Source organism: Triturus cristatus, chromosome 8 (genome assembly GCF_964204655.1).
Source record: "Triturus cristatus chromosome 8, aTriCri1.1, whole genome shotgun sequence".
Lineage (NCBI taxonomy): Eukaryota > Metazoa > Chordata > Amphibia > Caudata > Salamandridae > Triturus > Triturus cristatus.
The window spans coordinates 1,358,203,587-1,358,223,465 of record NC_140591.1 but is presented as its reverse complement, the minus strand read 5'-3'; positions in this window follow the sequence as shown (position 1 = coordinate 1,358,223,465).

Sequence of the window (19,879 nt, the reverse complement as noted above, 5' to 3'; positions counted from 1 at the left end):
GTATGTTGGACTTGGGCTCCAAACAATTGTGGCTCTACTCTTATGATTTCATCCACCATGACTGACAACTAAGCCTCTAAAAAAGTGGATTTTCTCTGCGTAACATAATTATAATTTAAAGTGGGTGAATGTAGAACTGGCATCTTTTGGCATTTTTCACCTGTAATTTTGCTTTCGGTCCTCCTTGTTTTCATGAGAGATACTTTGTAACAGCTTACAAGTATAACTTCCCACTGGGACAAGATAGAGAAATGGAGTTTAGTATGCCTGAACTCAGAATGTAAAAAATGCATCATATAGGAAAGATGATTTTTATGTTGGGTGTTTAAAAATACCACTTTTAGAAAGTGAGTATTTTCTTGCTTAGCCATCCTATGTGCCTCTGCGGGTTGTGGATTGACTGTCTGGATTTGGGGTGACAGGGGCTGGGATGTGCAGTCTCTTCAGACTGCCATTGTGGGTTGTAGGTGTGTCCTGCCTCTCCTGGAGAAGTCGGGTTGGGCTAAATAGACCTCAGCTGCATGTAGAGTAGTGGGAGGAGATGGCTATGCACCTGAATTGGCCTGGTCTGCCTTAAATGCTGTCTCCAACTCCTGCCAGGAAGCTGGGCCAGAGAGGACAGAACTGGTTTGGACTGAGCGCAGACACTGTCTGCCACAAGAGAACAAAGGGAAATGTGGTATAAATATTGGGGCCCAGACCCCAGGATTTTAGAACTATTTTGGACTCAGAAACCTGCCAAGAAGAAGAGCTGGAAAGCTGTGAGGAGGAACTACCACTTTGCTGTGTTGGCCTGCAGTAGCTGCTTCTGTCTTGAACAGAGAAAGGACTGGACTGAACTTTCGGCAACTTCTATGTTTGAGTTTCTCCAGGGGCTTGAGGTAGAGCTTTGCCCTCTGTTCAAGAAGTTTCAGGTGGAAAAAGAACAATTAATGGACAGAATGTTGAAAATGTCATACATTCACTCCAGTACAGAGCACTGGGCCAGCTCATCATGACTAGGGGGAATCTTTACATTGTTCACCATTCCGTCTATCATTTGTTCCTTTAGCTTTTGTCGCCCTAAGTGGGAAGGTTATGCCCAGATACATGTCCCGTTCTCACTGCGCCACTGGATTCAAACTAGCCTGGCTGATGAGGAATGATGCCCCGAAAACAGTCACAGGATGCTTGTTTCCGGTCCAGGGAGGATCTGCAATGAGGAACAGGGTCAAGACTGATTTGAATATGGCTGGATCCAAACTGGGGTGGCATGGTGAGCGAAAGAACGATAGATTAAACCTAGATCTTTGTGACTGGGGGTGAATGTATGCATTGTCAGCATTCCGTCCATCATTTTTTCTTTTAGCTCAAGAAGTCTCAGAAAAAGCAAAGACTTCACCTTCCTCTGGGTACCGCCTCTGGGACAGTGTGCCTAAGTTGACACAGAGGGAAACCTCAACCTGACGCCATCACCAAGACCGCCAGCTATTCCATGACCTGAAGGCTTCGCAGAGGGTACCGCCACACTTCGCACCTCAACCCTGGTCTCACCAGCGACAACGACCACCACTGCCACCGAGCCTCTGCTTGCATTGTGACCGGTGCGCACTGCCTCACTTCACTATGCCATCCTGGTCCCACCGATTATATCTTTGGCCACTGGATTCAAGCTACCCTGGCTGAAGAGGGGTGAAACCCCAAAACCGGTCCTAGGATGCTTGTTTCCTGTCCAGGGAGGACCTGACTTAGCAGTTCGGGCTGGACTATTCCCATGAGGCACATGGTCAATTCTGATTTGCATATGGCCAGGTCTAAACTGGGGTGGCATGGGGAGCAAAAGAATGATGGAATTCACCCAGGTCTCTTGACTGGGGGTGAATGTTTTGATTTGTTCTGCATTCCGTCCATCAATTGTGTGTGTTTGGCTTCCTCGCCCTAAGTGCGCTGGGTATGCCCAGACGTGGGTCCCGGGCTCACTGTGGCACTGGATTCAAGCCATCCTGGCTGAAGAGGGGTGAAACCCCGAAACTGGTCCTAGGATGCTTTTTCCAGTCCAGGGAGGGCCTGCCTTAGCAGTTCGGGCTGGACTGTTCCCATGAGGTACAGGGTCTAGACTGATTTGCATATGGCCAGGTTTAAATTGGGGTGGCATGGTGAGCAAAAAAATGATGGATTTAACCCAGATCTCTTGAGTGGGGGTGAATGTTTTGATTTTTTTCTGCATTCCATCCATCAATTGTGTGTCTTTTGCTTCCTAGCCCTAAGTGCGCCGGGTATGCCCAGATGTGGGTCCCGGGCTCACTGTGCCACTGGAGTTAAGCTATCCTGGCTGAAGAGGGGTGAAACCCCGAAACTGTTCCTAGGATGCGTGTTTCCGGTCCAGGGAGGACCTGGCTTAGCAGTTCGGGCTGGACTGTTCCCATGAGGCACAGGGTCAAGACTGATTTGCATATGGCCAGGTCTAAACTGGAGAGGCATGGTGAGCAAAAGAATGATGGATTTACCCATATCTCTTGACTGGGGGTGAATGTTTTGATTTGCTCTGAATTCCATCCATCAATTGTGTGTCTTTTGCTTTCTCGCTGTAAGTGCGCTGGGTATGCCCAGACGTGGGTCCCCGGCTCACTGTGCCACTGGATTCAAGCTAACCTGGCTGAAGAGGGGTGAAACCCCAAAAACAGTCCTAGGATGATTGTTCCCGGTCCAGGGAGGACCTGGCTTAGCGGTTCGGGCTGGACTGTTCCCATGAGGCACAGGGTCAAGACTGATTTGAATATGGCCAGGTCTAAACTGGGGTGGCATGGTGAGAAAAAGAATGATGGATTTAACCCAGATCTTATGACTGGGGGTGAATGTTTTGATTTGTTCTGCATTCCGTCCATCAATTGTGTGTCTGCACCGTGGTCTGGGGGCACCACTCATAAGCTAGACGACGCATTGTCCCGTTCAATACTGCAGCCTTCGGGCCACTGATGCCAGCCCCATTGACTGCCGATTTTTGACAGTGCACTGTGACTGTCAGCACTGTGATGACCACTGTACCGCTTCGCACCACAGCCCTGGCCTCACCAACACTGATTTGCTGCCTGCACTGCATCCTGAAGGCATCGCACACACTACCACTCTGTTTTACACTACAGCCTTGACCGCTGCCGCTGGAATACACCACTGAGGTTGGCAGGAACAAAAGTTACTGTTCACAAGTCTTCTGACACTGACACCAGTCTGCTCTGACGCGGTCAACCAAAACTGTTGGATTTGGTTGTTTTCAGCACCTGTGTAGCACTGGATGGAGGTAAAAACTTCAAGGAACTGCATTCCTAAGGTTATTCTTGCAAAGTGCATATTCTGAATATTGTATGTTGGATTTGTATCGTTTTGGTCTTGTTTTACACTGATAAATATAGGTTATGTTTCTCAAATTGGTGCATTTTCCTTTTGTAGTGTTTTCACTATATTACCTTTAGTTATGTGCAAATGCTTCACACACTGCCTCTGAAATAAGCCTGACTGTTCATGCCAAGCTACTAAGGGGGTGAGTAGGGGTTATTTCAGTAGTGTATTCCCCTTATCCTAGCTAGAAATGATCCCTACTTGGACAGGGTAACAACGTGCAAACTAGAGACCCCAATTTCTAAGAGTGACATTGATTAACAAAATACACCAAGAGATATTAGTAAAAATAAAAAAAAAGTGAGTGGAGGTGCTAAATGGGACAGTGTTATGTTATGTTATGTTATAATAGTTTATAGAGCGCACGATTACCTTGCGGTGTCCTGGCGCTAAACACTGAAAAGCCTGCGCTGACGTGAAGAATTAGAACTCGGAAAAGAACCAGGTTTTGAGAGTCTTCCTAAAGGAGGTGAGATCTGATGCATTTCTCAGTGTGAACGGCAATCCATTCCAGACTTTAGCGGCTGCATAGGTAAAGCTCCTTCCTCCCCAATTTACCTTTTTTATGTAAGGAACTTTTACCCGCTTGGCTCCAGATGATCTGAGCGTTCTACCTGGTCTATACCAGGAGAACTTATTTTTGAGAAATTCGGGAGCTGTCCCGTTCAAGGCTCTGAACACAATACACGAGGCCTTGAACCTGGCTCTAAGATGGATGGGGAGCCAGTGCAGTTTTTTCAACTCGTCTTTAACTGATACCCATCTAGGGGTTCGAGTCAAGAGTCTGGCTGCAGCGTTTTGGATGACCTGCAGCCTGTTTTGATATTGTAACTGCATATTCAAATAAAGACTATTACAATAGTCAAGTCGGGATAGTATGAGTGCGGTCACTACAGTACGAAGGCATCCCTCAGTCAGATAGGGCCTGATTTTCCTAATCATTTTAAGTACAAAGGAACAGCCTGAAGTGACACTGCTCACCTGGTCGCCCATGTTGAGTTTATCGTCAATCACCACTCCCAGGTTTTTTGCCTTCCTACAGGGAATGGGGCAGAGGCCTAGTGAGTCAGGCCCCCAGTCAGGAGTCCACATCCGGAGGTTGTTGCCAAACCTCACCACCTCTGTTTTAGCCGAGTTCAGCTTAAGACAGTTAGCTGACATCCACCTGGAAATGGATAGCATACAATTCGAAAAGCGATTGCCTGTTTCGTTCTCAGCCCCCTCCCTTACCGATAGCACAATTTGCGTGTCATCGGCGTAGGAGGTAAGCTGGAACCCGAATGACCTGATGATACCAGCTAAGGGGGCCACATAAACATTAAAGAGGGTGGGGCTTAGTGAGGAGCCTTGCGGCACCCCACATGGCAAAGAAAAAGCTTCAGATGTAGTGTCATTTAATTCGACTGTTTGAAGCCTGTCTTTTAGGAAGGACTCCAGGAGCTTCCAGGCTTGTCCTGTTATCCCGGTCTTTGACAACCGATTTAACAAAATTTCGTGATGCACGGTGTCAAAGGCCGCGGATAAATCTAAAAGGATTAGCATAGCACTTCCTCCTTTGTCCAAGGTTTCTCTAATCTCCTCTGTCGTTTTAATAAGCGCCAGCTCCGTGCTATGATATGGTCTGAAACCATATTGTGAGTGATCGAGAGAATCATTCAACTGAAGAAAATTGCTGAGTTGTCTGTTCATAGCTCTTTCAAGCATTTTCGCTGGTAGAGGGAGTCTGGAAATGGGGCGATAGTTAGAGGGATCTTTAGGGTCCAGGGATTGTTTCTTTAGAAGAGGAAGTACTGAGGCCTTTTTCCATAGGGTAGGAAAAGTGGCCGTTTGAAATATATTATTGAAGAGGGGTGTGAGGGCCCTGCAAGAGATATCTGCCACCTGTTTGATCATCCAGGTGGGGCAGGGATCGCTGGGCGCACCTGGTTTGATATTATTCATAAGATCCTTAGTTTCCTCTAAATTTAGAGGAATAAAGTGATCTAATGTGTTAACCAGGGGAGGGGGGGTGTTGGTCTCTAAAACCTCATCATTTTTATTAATCATGTCTGATAGAGAGGAAAAAATGATTTCCACTTTAGATTTAAAAAATGCCGCCACCGTATTACAGAAATTGGGTGCAATTGGACCATTGGGCTTCCTAGGGTTAGAGAGTTTAATGACAGTTTTAAAAAGCTCCTTTGAGTCAGATTTGGCATTAGAAATTTGGCGCGAAAAGAAATCTCTCTTGGCTTCCAAGAGAGATTGTTTGTATGTTGCAATGGTTACTTTAAGTTCCAATTTATCGGCTATTATATAGTTTTTTCGCCACAGTCTTTCAGCCCGTTTACATAAAAGTTTTTTCCCCCGGAGCTCTTCTGAGTACCAAGGAGCCGTAGGTATGGCCCTTCTCGGTATCCATTTTCTGGGGGGGGCTGCTTGTAGACATGCCTCTTCCAACCAGTTATTATACTGTCGGCTTGCTACCTCAGGGTCAGGTGAAATTATGGGTAGTTTTTCCTGAAGGGAGGATTCTAGATGTAAAACATCTACTTTTCCCCAAGCTCTAGTTGTGATCTCCTTTTTAACTTTTAAACATGTAGTATCCCTCGTAACATGTTTAAGTTCAAAGGTGATTGCAACATGGTCCGACCAGGTTATGGGAAGAGCAGCAATGTTACCCAGATCACAATTATTCGAGAAAATCCCATCTAGGGTATGTCCCTTTATGTGGGTGGGGAAGGAGACCAGCTGTTCTAGGCTTCCCAAGGCCATTGTGCTTTGGAGATTAGCCGTATCAGGGTCTTCCAGTTTTTCCAGGTGTTAAATTAAAATCACCCAGAACAACAAAGGATTGTTGAGTCAGACCATCTTCTAGTAATGTATTAAGAGAGTTAAGAAAATTGGTCTTACTTCCAGGAGGACGATAGATGAGGATACCTTTAAAAGGTCTGCAATGTTCAGACGTAATATTGAAGGAGAGGGCTTCACAACCTTGATCGTACACCGGTTGGAAATACGGGGTGAGTGAGTCGTGGTAAATCACTGCAAGCCCTCCTCCCCTTTTATGAGTTCGATCTAAAGAGTAGCAGCAAAAACCTGTGGGGGTAGCCTTCACCAGGTCAGGGCCAGAGGTGTTGTCTAACCAAGACTCAGTGATAAATGCGAGTTTAACATTGTGATTTTCTAAAAAAAGAGCGCATTCTACTGAGTGTTTAACAAGCGATCTTGCGTTAAATAAAACACATTTGAGGTGGTTATCCTTACCTAAAGCTTTGTCCATGGCATGCCCAGATTTAGTATCTTGGATAGGATGGTTAAGTGGGATCGGGAGTGGAGCCAGACACACCGTACATACTGTAGGCCCGACCTTTCTTTCAGAGGCCACATTAACATCGGGAATGGAGTCCAAAGAAAGCTTGTGACATTGGAGCCCTTTATCACTAAGGTTCAGCTGCTGCAGCTCCCTACCCGTGTAAGTGTGCCTTCCTGCTGGGGGAACGAAACCAGGGGTCGTGGCCCTGTGCCCGGCCCGAGCGCGGACGGGCGCAGACGGGCTTGCCTTGGGCGCGCCTTCGGCGCGCCAGCGGTGCGCGTGCGACAGCGACTTCCTGAAGTACTCCCCCATGAGCCACTAGACCGCTAACCGGCGGAAGTGGTGTTTTTCTGGCCGGAAGCAGGTAGATAAAGTGCAGTGCATACGAGCAGCAATCAACTCCACATCCCAAGCCCCACAGAACCAGTAAAAACGAATGAATGCAGGTAATGGGCAGCAGAATACAATGATGATACAGTTTAAAAAAGAATTAAAAAGATAAAATTAGACCAACAAAGATTCTAGCAATTCGTAATTCAGAGCGCTAGAGCGAGCATAACACACAGCTTCGCTTAGGCTGTCAAGTGCTGCGCGGGCGCGACAGCGACTTCCTGAAGTACTCCCCCATGAGCCACTAGACCGCTAACCGGCGGAAGTGGTGTTTTTCTGGCCGGAAGCAGGTAGATAAAGTGCAGTGCATACGAGCAGCAATCAACTCCACATCCCAAGCCCCACAGAACCAGTAAAAACGAATGAATGCAGGTAATGGGCAGCAGAATACAATGATGATACAGTTTAAAAAAGAATTAAAAAGATAAAATTAGACCAACAAAGATTCTAGCAATTCGTAATTCAGAGCGCTACAGCGAGCATAACACACAGCTTCGCTTAGGCTGTCAAGTGCTGCGCGGGCGCGACAGCGACTTCCTGAAGTACTCCCCCATGAGCCACTAGACCGCTAACCGGCGGAAGTGGTGTTTTTCTGGCCGGAAACAGGTAGATAAAGTGCAGTGCATACGAGCAGCAATCAACTCCACATCCCAAGCCCCACAGAACCAGTAAAAACGAATGAATGCAGGTAATGGGCAGCAGAATACAATGATGATACAGTTTAAAAAAGAATTAAAAAGATAAAATTAGACCAACAAAGATTCTAGCAATTCGTAATTCAGAGCGCTACAGCGAGCATAACACACAGCTTCGCTTAGGCTGTCAAGTGGAATAAAACAGACTAGCGTTATGTTACAAATGTGCTGCTTTGTCTTGCTGTTTTGCAGTGTAGAAGTAAAGAATCATGGTCTGGGATGGAGTGTGTTTTACAGTGTGATTTGCAGCTGGGTCCACTTGGCCGATCACCATCAGCCGTGCAGTTTTTTTAATCCATCCAATAGCCACTGCTCTGGTGCTTTGCTGTGAGCTTAGCACAGTGATCTACCATCGTTGGGGAATCACTACAGGAGGACCACCAGTACAACTGTGTTTTGGTAATCGGATCACTTGGGAAACAGTGGCCCTGATGAAGTCGGAGTATGCATCACCAACAATGCAGACTTACATAGCCCAGGCAGGAAGCAAGCCGTTGGGCTGCATGAATCATATTACTTTGGGTGCAGCGGTCTTGTAGGGGCCGTCGCCACAGCGGTATGGCGGTTGGACCGTCAAACTCGTAATCAAGCCCATAATTACATAAATAAAAATATAATTATTTTCAATTACAACAAATAATATTCTCACAATCATAAAAGGCAACAATTAAAATATGATTGCAATTAAAAAGCATAATACAATTGACATATTACATATTAAAATAACAATATTTCTAATAAATTAATAAATAATTTTACATTTTTATTATGTAAATAACTTCCCACCCCATACCTCAACAAAGTAAACAACACACACCTAAACTAGAACTTAACAAATATGATAATATGACAAAATTATTTTCAAATTAGGTTCCTACCCTGTAACCCTAAAAACTCAACAACCCACACCTAAAATATATCCTAAAAATTATAATAATTACAGTTTACATAATTATCTATCAATTTAACAATTAATATGAATTAGCTAATAATTCATTATTCTAATTAACTCCCCACCCTTGACTACACAAACACAACAACCTGCACCTGAAATCAACTGACAAAATATTACATAATTAATTATCAATTACATAATTATGAATTAACAATAATTATACATTGGTTATAATAAATTTACTCACCACCATTTACTCCTACAAACCCCACAACTCACAACTAAAACATAACTTGAAAAAGAAATGAATTACACAATTTACATAATTATTTATCAATTAAAGAAATAATAAGTATACATTAATTATAAGTACTTATAACTATTTACTTCCCACCCTGTAAATCTACTAACCACAAAACCCTCTACGACACCTGAGATTATAATACACAATTACATTATAATTAAAAACAACAAAAACAATATTATTAGCAACAATATTTTTGTAAATGATCTTAACAACATAGATATTTTTAACCTCTTCCATGCTCATGACGTCTCCCGGCCGTCATGAGTCACGATCGGCGTGTGCGGATGACGGCCGGGAGACGTCATGACCACGCCCACGACTGGAATGTCCAGCACTGCGGCACCGCTGCGGCGGAATTTGCGCCGCAGCGAAGAGGTTATCATCGATATCAACAACATAGATATTTATGTAAATATTATTAATAACATAGTGCCTCATTACGATAGCGGTGAGACCACCACTGACAGGGCTTCGGTGGCGGCCCAATTGCCGACCATCAATTGTCAAGGAAAAGACCTCCATGTCCGACAGGATCTAAGATCCCGTTGGGGCGGCAGTTGGAATCATTTCTCTTGAATGGTGGTAGTGTCTGTGCAGGCTCCGGCATCCGGATTACGGTGTCCTGTTCTGACAGCCTTTTCATGATGACCCGATCGCCATGAAAAGGCTGTCAGAAATGGCCTTTGGGGGCCCCAAACAGGGCCACCATTACTTGTGGGCCACCTATAGTGCCCCCCTCATATCAGTGCACTGTGTGTCCTGCACCACATGGTGCATGGCACATGGTACATGGATGTATACTGCGGTTTGTGCTGCAGCCCTTTTTCTGGCCCGCATCACAAGCCACAGTGTTAAAGAGCACTTTGCGACCACCGGCCTGGCGGTTGCTCTTAATTAGGTGGTCGGACCACCAGCTTGTTGGCGGTGCCCTCACCAACATGATGGCGGTGGAACCACCCGCTATCATATTCACCCCATAGTTATTTTTGACATCAATATTACTTACCTTAGAAAATCAATATTCTTGTGAACAATACTCCTGCATTACTATATTTGTGCATCAAGATAGTAAAAATGAGATATTTCTGCATCTCAATATTTTGTATGCAATGTTTTGTCCGAATACTGTACTAGATAATGAAAGATTTTTTAATTCCTAAGTGTGTCTCTAGTACTATACTAAGAGTTCTTGGGTGACCTGCAGAAGTTTTTTGAGACCCCAATAAGGGCAATCCTTGGTGACCTTGAGTCAGACAGAAATCCTAGCCTGTCCAAACCTCTCTGGACACAGATATAGGGACAGGGTTGAAGACACCGGTCCCACCACCTCTAATGAGGTTGTGATTCTAGACCATTGGGCACCCGTGTCGGAAACAGAGTTTTCCAGCATCACAGTGACACTGAAAAAAGGGTCCCTTCTAGATCCCACTGTCCCCGTCTCAGTGGCAGAAGCTGGCTGGCACCCTGGCCCCCCTTTGAGGGAGGTATGTAATAGATTGCTGTCCTCTGGGCAGGTCCATCATTGCACTTAGAAAATGGCATTAAGTGTCTCTCTATTAAAATGATCTAATGCAGATCCTTCAGTTCTCTCCAACTGTACTGCTCGATTTTCCCGGCCCTATTGTGTTGATGGGTGATTAGGGTGACTTCAGTCTATTACCATTCAAGCCTAAGGGTTAGAGTAGTGAATGAAGTCTATTTACTAGGCACTTCGACATGATCCTGTGTTCTTCCCCATAGATTAGGGCTTGCACACATATCCTAGGGGATAGATTCGTTAGTCTTAGGGATAACCTGCCCTGTAGTGAGGGTATTTCATGGAGCCGTGTTGAATTCAGGCCTGGTAGGCCTCAAACGGGGGAGACTCCATCTTTCTTTCTGCTCCAGCAGCTTGAGATGTTTCTAGGTTACAGGGGATGTTTTAGTTATGAGGTGTTATTCGCTTGGAGAGAACCGGTTCAGACCGGCCCTTATCGAAGGATTGTATTTTTCTTCGTGCCGAAGACGCTACATCAGGCCGGCCGGCTGGGAAAGTGTCCTTGGCGCGGGGAGGTACAAGAATTTGGTGGGCGGCAGGTTACGGGCTGGAATTTTCCATGAGAAAATGCACCTCTATATTAGTGAAAGCCTGAGGCAGATACTGGCACTTGCTTTTAGTCCGTAGGCGGCACCTGGCCGTTAGCAGTAAAGCTACCATTTATTCCAGGGAAGACAGATGACAAACTTGAAGGTGGAGGAAAACCGAGAGACAGATATTCTTCTAACACAGCAGCCAAAGAGAAGAGAGTAGCCAATGAGGAAGAGGTCCCAGTGACTCGGAGAAAAGAGAAGGGAGTAGATCTGTGACTGCAGAGGTGTGACTTCCAGGCGAAGCCGAGGCGCAGACGGGAAGGAAACCTAGATGACCATTGAGTGCAGGCTACATACGACCAAGGTGACGTCAACCCCTTTTTATTAGAGTGTACAACTTAATCTTTCACTTTCCTTTGCAGGTGGTATATGATATGTATTCTGTGAGCGTGTATGTAGTGACTAAATAAAGTATTCAGTTTGTAGTGAGTCAACATGTGTTGTGTGTTCTTGTATAAGAGGGTAGCCTATTCTTCTAGTCAGATGTTACTTAACATGAACAGATGTTAATCCTGATCAGGTAGGTGGTAACTGAATGAGGGAGGAAGGAGCCCCTCGAACTGAAGAACAGGTTGTGCTCAACTAGTGGTCTTTGTGTGATCTGATACATAGTAACCCTGATTCCCCTGTCGTGTATTATGATAATAATAGGATGAGCTCGTGCTAAGGCTGCCGTCTGGGTAGGAAGTCCTGGGTCTGTCTGAGACCGCGAGGCTGAGGCTGCCGTCTGGGTAGGAAGTCCTGGGTCTGTCTGAGACCGCGAGGCTGAGGCTGCCGTCTGGGTAGGAAGTCCTGGGTCTGTCTGAGACCGCGAGGCTGAGGCTGCCGTCTGGGTAGGAAGTCCTGGGTCTGTCTGAGACCGCGAGGCTGAGGCTGCCGTCTGGGTAGGAAGTCCTGGGTCTGTCTGAGACCGCGAGGCTGAGGCTGCCGTCTGGGTAGGAAGTCCTGGGTCTGTCTGAGACCGCGAGGCTGAGGCTGCCGTCTGGGTAGGAAGTCCTGGGTCTGTCTGAGACCGCGAGGCTGAGGCTGCCGTCTGGGTAGGAAGTCCTGGGTCTGTCTGAGACCGCGAGGCTGAGGCTGCCGTCTGGGTAGGAAGTCCTGGGTCTGTCTGAGACCGCGAGGCTGAGGCTGCCGTCTGGGTAGGAAGTCCTGGGTCTGTCTGAGACCGCGAGGCTGAGGCTGCTGTCTGGGTAGGAAGTCCTGGGTCTGTTTGAGACCGCGAGGCTGGGGCTGCCGTCTGGGCAGGAAGTCCTGGGTCTGTCTGAGACCGCGAGGCTGCTATATATATATATATATATTCACTGAAAAAACCATAGGTTTCACACATGTTATAGTTAGCGGAAATTTTACTGATAAAAAACCAATGAAATTGCCCCGTTATAGTTAGTGCTGGCAACTATAACTCACGCGACCGCAATCCTCTGCTGATGCTAATACTGTATTTAGACACTTATTTGCCCATGTCTTCTTCCATACATTTTTAGCTATACATATATTACAAATATTTTTTTTTCATAAAGACACATATGTCATCAGCAGAAGATTGCGGTCGCGTGAGTTATAGTTGCCAGCACTAACTATAACGGGGCAATTTCATTGGTTTTTTATCAGTAAAATTTCCGCTAACTATAACATGTGTGAAACCTATGGTTTTTTCAGTGAATTTGCAAGGTTTTTTAAATGCTAATTCCTAACTATAACGTGTGTGAAACCTATGGTTTTTTCAGTGAATTTGTACGGTTTTTTAAATGCTAAGTGACTTTACGCCATTCGTGGCGTGCGCGCCCACTTAACGCAGTTCGTTACGTGCGCGCACGGTGCGCTTCGCGCACCGTGCGCGCACAGTGAGCACGCGGTGCGCTTCGCGCACCGCGCACCCACTTTACGCAGTTAGTGCCGTGCCCACGTTACGCTAGATGGGCCATGTACGCACGATGCGCTTCGCGCACCGTGCGCACATGGAGGACATATTATGCGCTTCCTTGTGATAGGTAATCTGTTGAAATTTTTTGGGAAAATTTTCTGTGCTCTGATAAGCCATGCACAAATGGTGGCCTTCGGACACAATTTGCACAAGGGGTGGAGAAAGTGTGGATAGTGTTTTTTTTATTTTTATTTTTTTACCGTACGCTTACGGTAAGCGTACGGTAAGCGTACCCCGCGAAATTGCCGAAAAAAAAATAATGCCGTTTTTGCTCTTGGGGGATGTTTGGGGACTCCCTCAACATGACTATGTGAGAGGGAGTTGTCAAAACATCCCCGTAACATGTTTTTGGCCATCATGTTTGATACATAACACTCAGTGCGGTAGACAAAATGGCGGACGCCGCTTCCTGGTTTCTGCCGATTCGAATGTTTACTAAGATCTAAGAGCCAATCAGAATCGCGCTCGCGCACGCCACCGTACGCTTACCGTAAGCGTACGGTAAGCGTACCGTAAGCGGGCTCAGATATATATATTGATTTAAAGGCTATTTTCTCAGAATCTACTGAACAGATTTACACCAAACCTACAAAAGGCACTTCCTTGACCTAGGGACTACCTCTCTGCCACATTTCTAGTAATTCTGTTCAGCCGTTCGGGCTGTAGCTCGTTCTAAAGGTCCTATGGAAAAATGCATGGGAAAAACGCGTTTTGGGACCCCCCTTTTATCTCAGCCCCCGCTTGACGAATCCCCCCGAGACTTTCAGGGTAGGAGCGGAGCGTAGCGCCCCACCTATTTTGAGAAATTCGCGAGGATTCGTCGACCGGCGCCAAAGTTATTCAAAATAGAATGTTGAGGTTTTCCTATGGAAACGTGGTCCTAACTATAACTACCTACTGGCGACCGCCAGTAGGTAATATATATATATATATATATCCATATAATAGGAATTCCCTGTCCTTAGGTGGTACATGCATATATATACATGTGTTCTTGTAAATAGGCCCTAGGGAGGGGGTAACGTTCTGATTTGGGTTAGAGAGGCTCTGTTGAGCGGGTTCTATCTGATCCGACAACCCAAGCAGAACATTTGGCGTCACGAACCGTTTTTGAAACCTGTGTGCGTCGTGTTGTCTCGTGTTTGCTTTCGGCGTGTGCGTGGTTTTCTTTGTATATTATTTGTGGTATAATTGTGTGTATAGTTTTTCTTTTTTTTTTCTTTTCCTTTTTTTTTTTTTTCTTCTCTTTCTTTTCCACAATGTTTTCTAAAAAGTCAAAAGCTACTTTTAAGTTGCCCATTGATATTCCCGGATGGGATTCAATGCCTTATGAAGCCTTAGCCCGGGAGTGGGCTGATTCTACTGGTTTGAGTGAGAATTGGAATTCTTCTTTGGAGCTGGCGGAGCCGGCTAATGTGATTACTTGTTTACAGAAGGCACCCATCTCGAAGGGTGAGGAGATTCCTATTTTAGGGCGCAGAGGTTGGATTGTCCTGTCTGCGTACAGAATTTTGCATGAGAGGTTGTTGAAGCTACAGATCTCTTTTAAGGATGTGGAAGCGCACTTTGTTGAGATTCAGAATTCTCATACTTTATTGCGGTGTCAAAATAAGTTGCTTACTGACAAACTTGAGACTTATCAGACTATTGCCGAGAGGGCGGCTGTGCGAATTGCCCGTTATAAATATAAACATCGGCGCGGCCGGGTTTCGACGCGAAAGGTGCGCCTGGTCGTGGCGAATGCCGGACTGGATTGGAATCCTGATGAATGGGATGGTAATATCTGGAACTCGAGCGATTCTTGTTCCTCGGGTGAGGAATCTGTTAAATGTGAGTCCTCCCGCTCCCGCCATGATTGTAAGCCTGCTTCTCGCACCCCTGATGGTGCACCCCGTGATTGCGCTCGTCCTTCGAGCGGGGTTGATGCTTCTTCCGCTGATTGTTCCTCTACGTGTACTGGTCGAGCTCCTTGTGATGCTCACCCCGCGGTCTCGGTGCATCCAGTTTTCCGTCGGAAATTGCAGCAGTCTCCTGCTGCTCCGCAGGGTATTTCTTTAGACTCTTTAGAGGACTTTACCCAACAGGAAATTAGTGATATTTTGCAGCGATTTCGGCAGCGAGCTGGTGAGACATTACTCACATGGATGGTGCGCCTTTATGAACTGGGCGCTGCTGGCATTATGTTGGATAATGGTGATTGTTTGAAGTTTTGTTCCTTGAGCTCGGATTCTACTGTACAGGATCATTTTCGTAACTATAATGGTGGTGGTCAAATTTCTTTACTTCAATTGGCAACTGAGGGTTGTAATATAAAGTACCCTACTGAGTCTGATTAGCCTGTGAATGACAAACAGTGGTATACTTTGCGCGACGCTGCACAACGTCTCAAAGAAGAGGTGATGAAAACGGCGATTTTTCTAGGCACTGCTGACAGGTTGCTTGATGGTTCATTGACATCTTCTGTGCGGAATCGTATTATTCGTTCTTCCCCTGTTGCTTATAAGCAGGTCATGATGACTTTATTGATTAATCAAACTGGTAATGTGTTATCTACAGTACTGGAGTCGGTACGCCAACTCGGTGAGTTAGGCGAGTGGTTTAAACCTGAACGTCAGTCCCGGCCTGACACTCGTACTCCTGGTGACAATAAGCTTACTAGACGTGATATCTTTTCTGGTCTTTTGGCTGATGGTGTGCGGAGGGAGGACATTGACGGTGAGACAACTGCTCGTTTGTGGGAGTTGTTTCGCAAACGTGGCCTGGATCGGAAGGAGGGTGCCCGGCGTGTTCGGATGTCTGAGTGTGATCGCGGTGGTTCTGACGGTAGCGGTGATGATGACCGCCGTGGGCGCTCTATTCGTCGTGATGACCGACGTTATGTACGTGATATGTCCCCCCGTCGAGAGAGAGACAGAGAGAGAGAAGAGGAAAGGGAGAGGGGAAAAAATGATTATATTTACAACAGTCGTAGAGATGATAGGGATCAATCCCCTGAGTTGAGGAGGAGAGAGGATCGTCATAATTTGGCCGATCGAAACCAGCACTGTACTGCTGCTGACACGAATCCATTTCGTACTGGGAATGGATATGCACAGGAGGCACCTATACCTAAGAAACGTGAGAGTCTTTATCCTGATTTATCCTGGTACACAGAATGCGGTAAACATGACTAGGAAATAGGTCAAGCTCCAGTACACAGATGGGCTCACAGAGATAATAGACCCTATGTAGATATTGAAATTTATTGGAGACATCGTAATATCCAAAGGGCCCGAGCATTGGTAGATACAGGAGCGGAGGCCACTCTTATTCATGGTAAATCAAAGAAGTTTAAAGGTCAGCCTTTTACAATTACCGGATTAGGTGGAAAGGAAACTCCCGCAATTCAAACATTACTTGAAATGAGAATAGGTAGAATCCCTAGAAAAGAATACTCTGTACTAGTGGTGCCTCTCTTGGAATTCATAATTGGAATAGATATTTTGAAAGGAATGACTTTGCATCTAGATGATGGATGTTACCAATTTGGAACTACGCATTATATATCGTCCAGGCCTATACGGGTTGGTCGTTTACGAATGCCCCCCATAACAGTTCCTCAAGCGACAAAAGTGGTCTGTCAGAAGCAGTATCGTATTCCGGGTGGTCATGAGGAGATTAGTACCACTATTCAGGAGTTGGTGGATGCAGGTGTTATAGCCCCAGTTACTTCTGCTTGGAATAATCCTGTTTGGCCTGTACGTAAGAGTGATAATTCTTGGCGTATGACTGTTGATTATCGAGAATTGAACAAACACACACCCTCTTTGACTGTTGCAGTACCGGATGTTATTACTCTAATTGAAAGAATCCAAAAACATCCGGGTACATGGTATGCGTCAATAGATATTGCTAATGCTTTCTTTTCGATCCCGATTGCCCCTGAGTGTCAGGAACAGTTCAGTTTTACGTGGAATGGGCGTCAAATGACGTTTAGGAGTCTTCCTCAGGGCTATGTGCATAGCCCTACTATATGTTACCGGCTGGTGGCAGAGCATTTGGCTGACGTACCAGTTCATCCACAGATTCAGATGTGTCATTATATTGATGATGTTTTGATCCAAGGCGAAACACAAGAGGAAGTTCAGATCCAATTGGACAGAGTCATTGAGTGCCTGCGTGAGAAAGGTTGGGAAATCAATCCGGATAAACTACAAGGCCCGTCCCAGGCTGTGAAATTTTTGGGTATTAATTGGCATGAAGGGCACCGTGAAGTGATCCCTCAGGTTAAACGGAAGATTCTTGATTTTGCAGTTCCAAGGAATAGGAAGGAAGCCCAAAGCTTCATTGGTTTATTTGGTTTTTGGCGTCAGCATATTCCTCATTTGAGTCAAATATTGGTCCCCTTGTACCGTGTCACCCGTAAAAAGAATGCGTTTGATTGGGATACACCACAGCAAGATGCGTTCGACCTAGCAAAAGAGGCAATTCAACATGCTTTGGATTTATGGCCCGTACGTGATGGGGAGGTGGATTTAAATGTGTCTGTACAGGGCCTTTATGCGAATTGGAGCTTGTGGCAGAAGCAAGGCAGAAGTAGAGTGCCGTTAGGTTTCTGGACCAAAAAGTTACCTGATGCTAGTGAGCGTTATACACCCTTTGAGAAACAATTACTTGCATGTTATTGGGCTCTGGTGGATACCGAGCAATTGACTTTGGGACATGATATAGTTTTGCGACCTGAGATTCCTATTATGCAGTGGGTTATGAGTTCGCCAAAAACTCACCGCATTGGACACGCTCAGGAGGCGAGTGTGATTAAATGGAAATGGTATATACAAGACAGGGCACGTGTGGGACAGAAAGGAGTTGCATCTTTGCATGAGCAGGTGGCGCGAGCGCCATCGACTGAGACTGAGAGTGTATGTTCCGTACCTTTAGTACAGGAGTCTCCTGTCAAGTGGGGTAGACCCTTTGATGATTTGTCCGTAGAGGACAGGATCCATGTCTGGTTTACGGATGGTTCAGCAAGGTTCATAGGGCCGAAACGGCACTGGAAAGCGGTATCCTATAATCCGGTCACGCAGAAACTGCTGAGCACAACTGGTGAAGGTAAGAGCAGCCAATTCGCTGAATTGTATGCTGTTTATCAAGTCCTGAAACAAGAATTACCCGGCACATGTCATATTTTCACTGACTCTTGGTCTACTGCCAATGGATTGGCAGTTTGGTTACCGACTTGGCATTCTCATAATTGGGAATTGCATTCAAAAGAATTGTGGGGAAAAGAATTATGGCAGGAGATTTGGGAAATGCTCCCACAGAGTACTGTTACAATCTTCCATGTGGATGCTCACACCCCTATAGATTCTCTTGACAAATTTTTTCATAACATTGCAGATGAGAAATCTAAAATTGCTGAGGCAGTGGTGGACAGGCAAAATTCTGATATGGCGGGATTGGCGAAATGGGCCCACCAGAAGGCAGGACATTTTGGAGAGAAAGCCACTAGCAGGTGGGCTGCTGATCGAGGAATTTATATTCCCTTGGATTTGATCAAGAATGTTATTTTACATTGTCCCATTTGTCAGCATATCAGACAGCGCAAAGTGCCCCAAATTGTTAAAGGTCATTTACATCGCGGGAAACTGCCCGCTCAAATTTGGCAAATTGATTACATTGGTCCACTTCCCATAAGCAGGAATTGTCAATATGTTTGCACAATTGTTGATACATACAGTGGCTTGTTGGTAGCCCTTCCCTGTAAGCAAGCTACCCAATTGAATACCATTAAAACGTTGGAATTGGTTATCATGTATTATGGTGTGCCATTCCAAATTCAATCTGATAATGCATCCCATTTTCGTGGAAGATTGGTACAGGAATTCTGTGTGGAAAACAATATTGACTGGGTGTTCCATGTCCCGTACTATCCACAGGCCTCAGGTCTTGTGGAGAGAATGAATGGTCTGCTGAAGGGGCAGCTGCGTAAACTAACTGATGACAAATATAAGAATTGGCGAGACTTTTTGTCTCAAGCACTATTAATTTTGAATAATCGCCCTTTTCTAAATGCTGAATCTCCACTTATGCGTTTGTTCCCTCCGAATGTTAATGCTCAGCCAAATGAAATCAGAGAGACTGTGATGTACTGGGAGATTACTCCCGGAGCTTTGGCTCCATGTAGAGCGACCCCAGGGTCGGCAGGTTTAGACTTGCATGCCATGGATGACACCGTTCTAAAAGGTAAAGATCGGGTCATCATCGCGACCGGTGTTGGTGTTCATATACCACCCGGGAATTTTGGATTAATCGCCCCTAGATCGGGGCTGGCCGTAAAAGGCATTCAGGTACTTGGAGGGGTCATTGACAGCGATTATCAGGGAGAGATCAAGGTGCTCCTGCTAAATAGCAGTGAGGCTGATTTGCTGATCCATCGAACTGACCGAGTGGCTCAATTACTGATAATGCCTGTCTTCAGTGGTGGGATGGTAAAAGGCACTGCCCCAACTTTGCTAACTGTACGAGGCCAGAAAGGTTTTGGCTCCACAGATAACCCTGGGGCCAGGGTTTGGGTGCAGTCGCCTAAGACTCCCCCTGAACAGGCAGAGGTCATCGCCACCGGTCATGATAATACCATTTTAGTTATGAGACCAGGGAAAGATAGCTGGGAAGCAGTCCCGGCTGACAAATGTTACTTACGAGAATGATTAATGCCTGCATTTGATTCTCTTTCAGATCATTCTTTGGACTGTTGCTGCAGGATGTGTCGTCGCAGGACTATTTTCGGGTTGGTTCGACGAGGGAGGAGGACTCCCGTCAACCCCGGATGAGCTACGCGCCCGAGTGTCGCGTTCCTTTGCTGCGTGGGATTCGTCATCGAACTTTT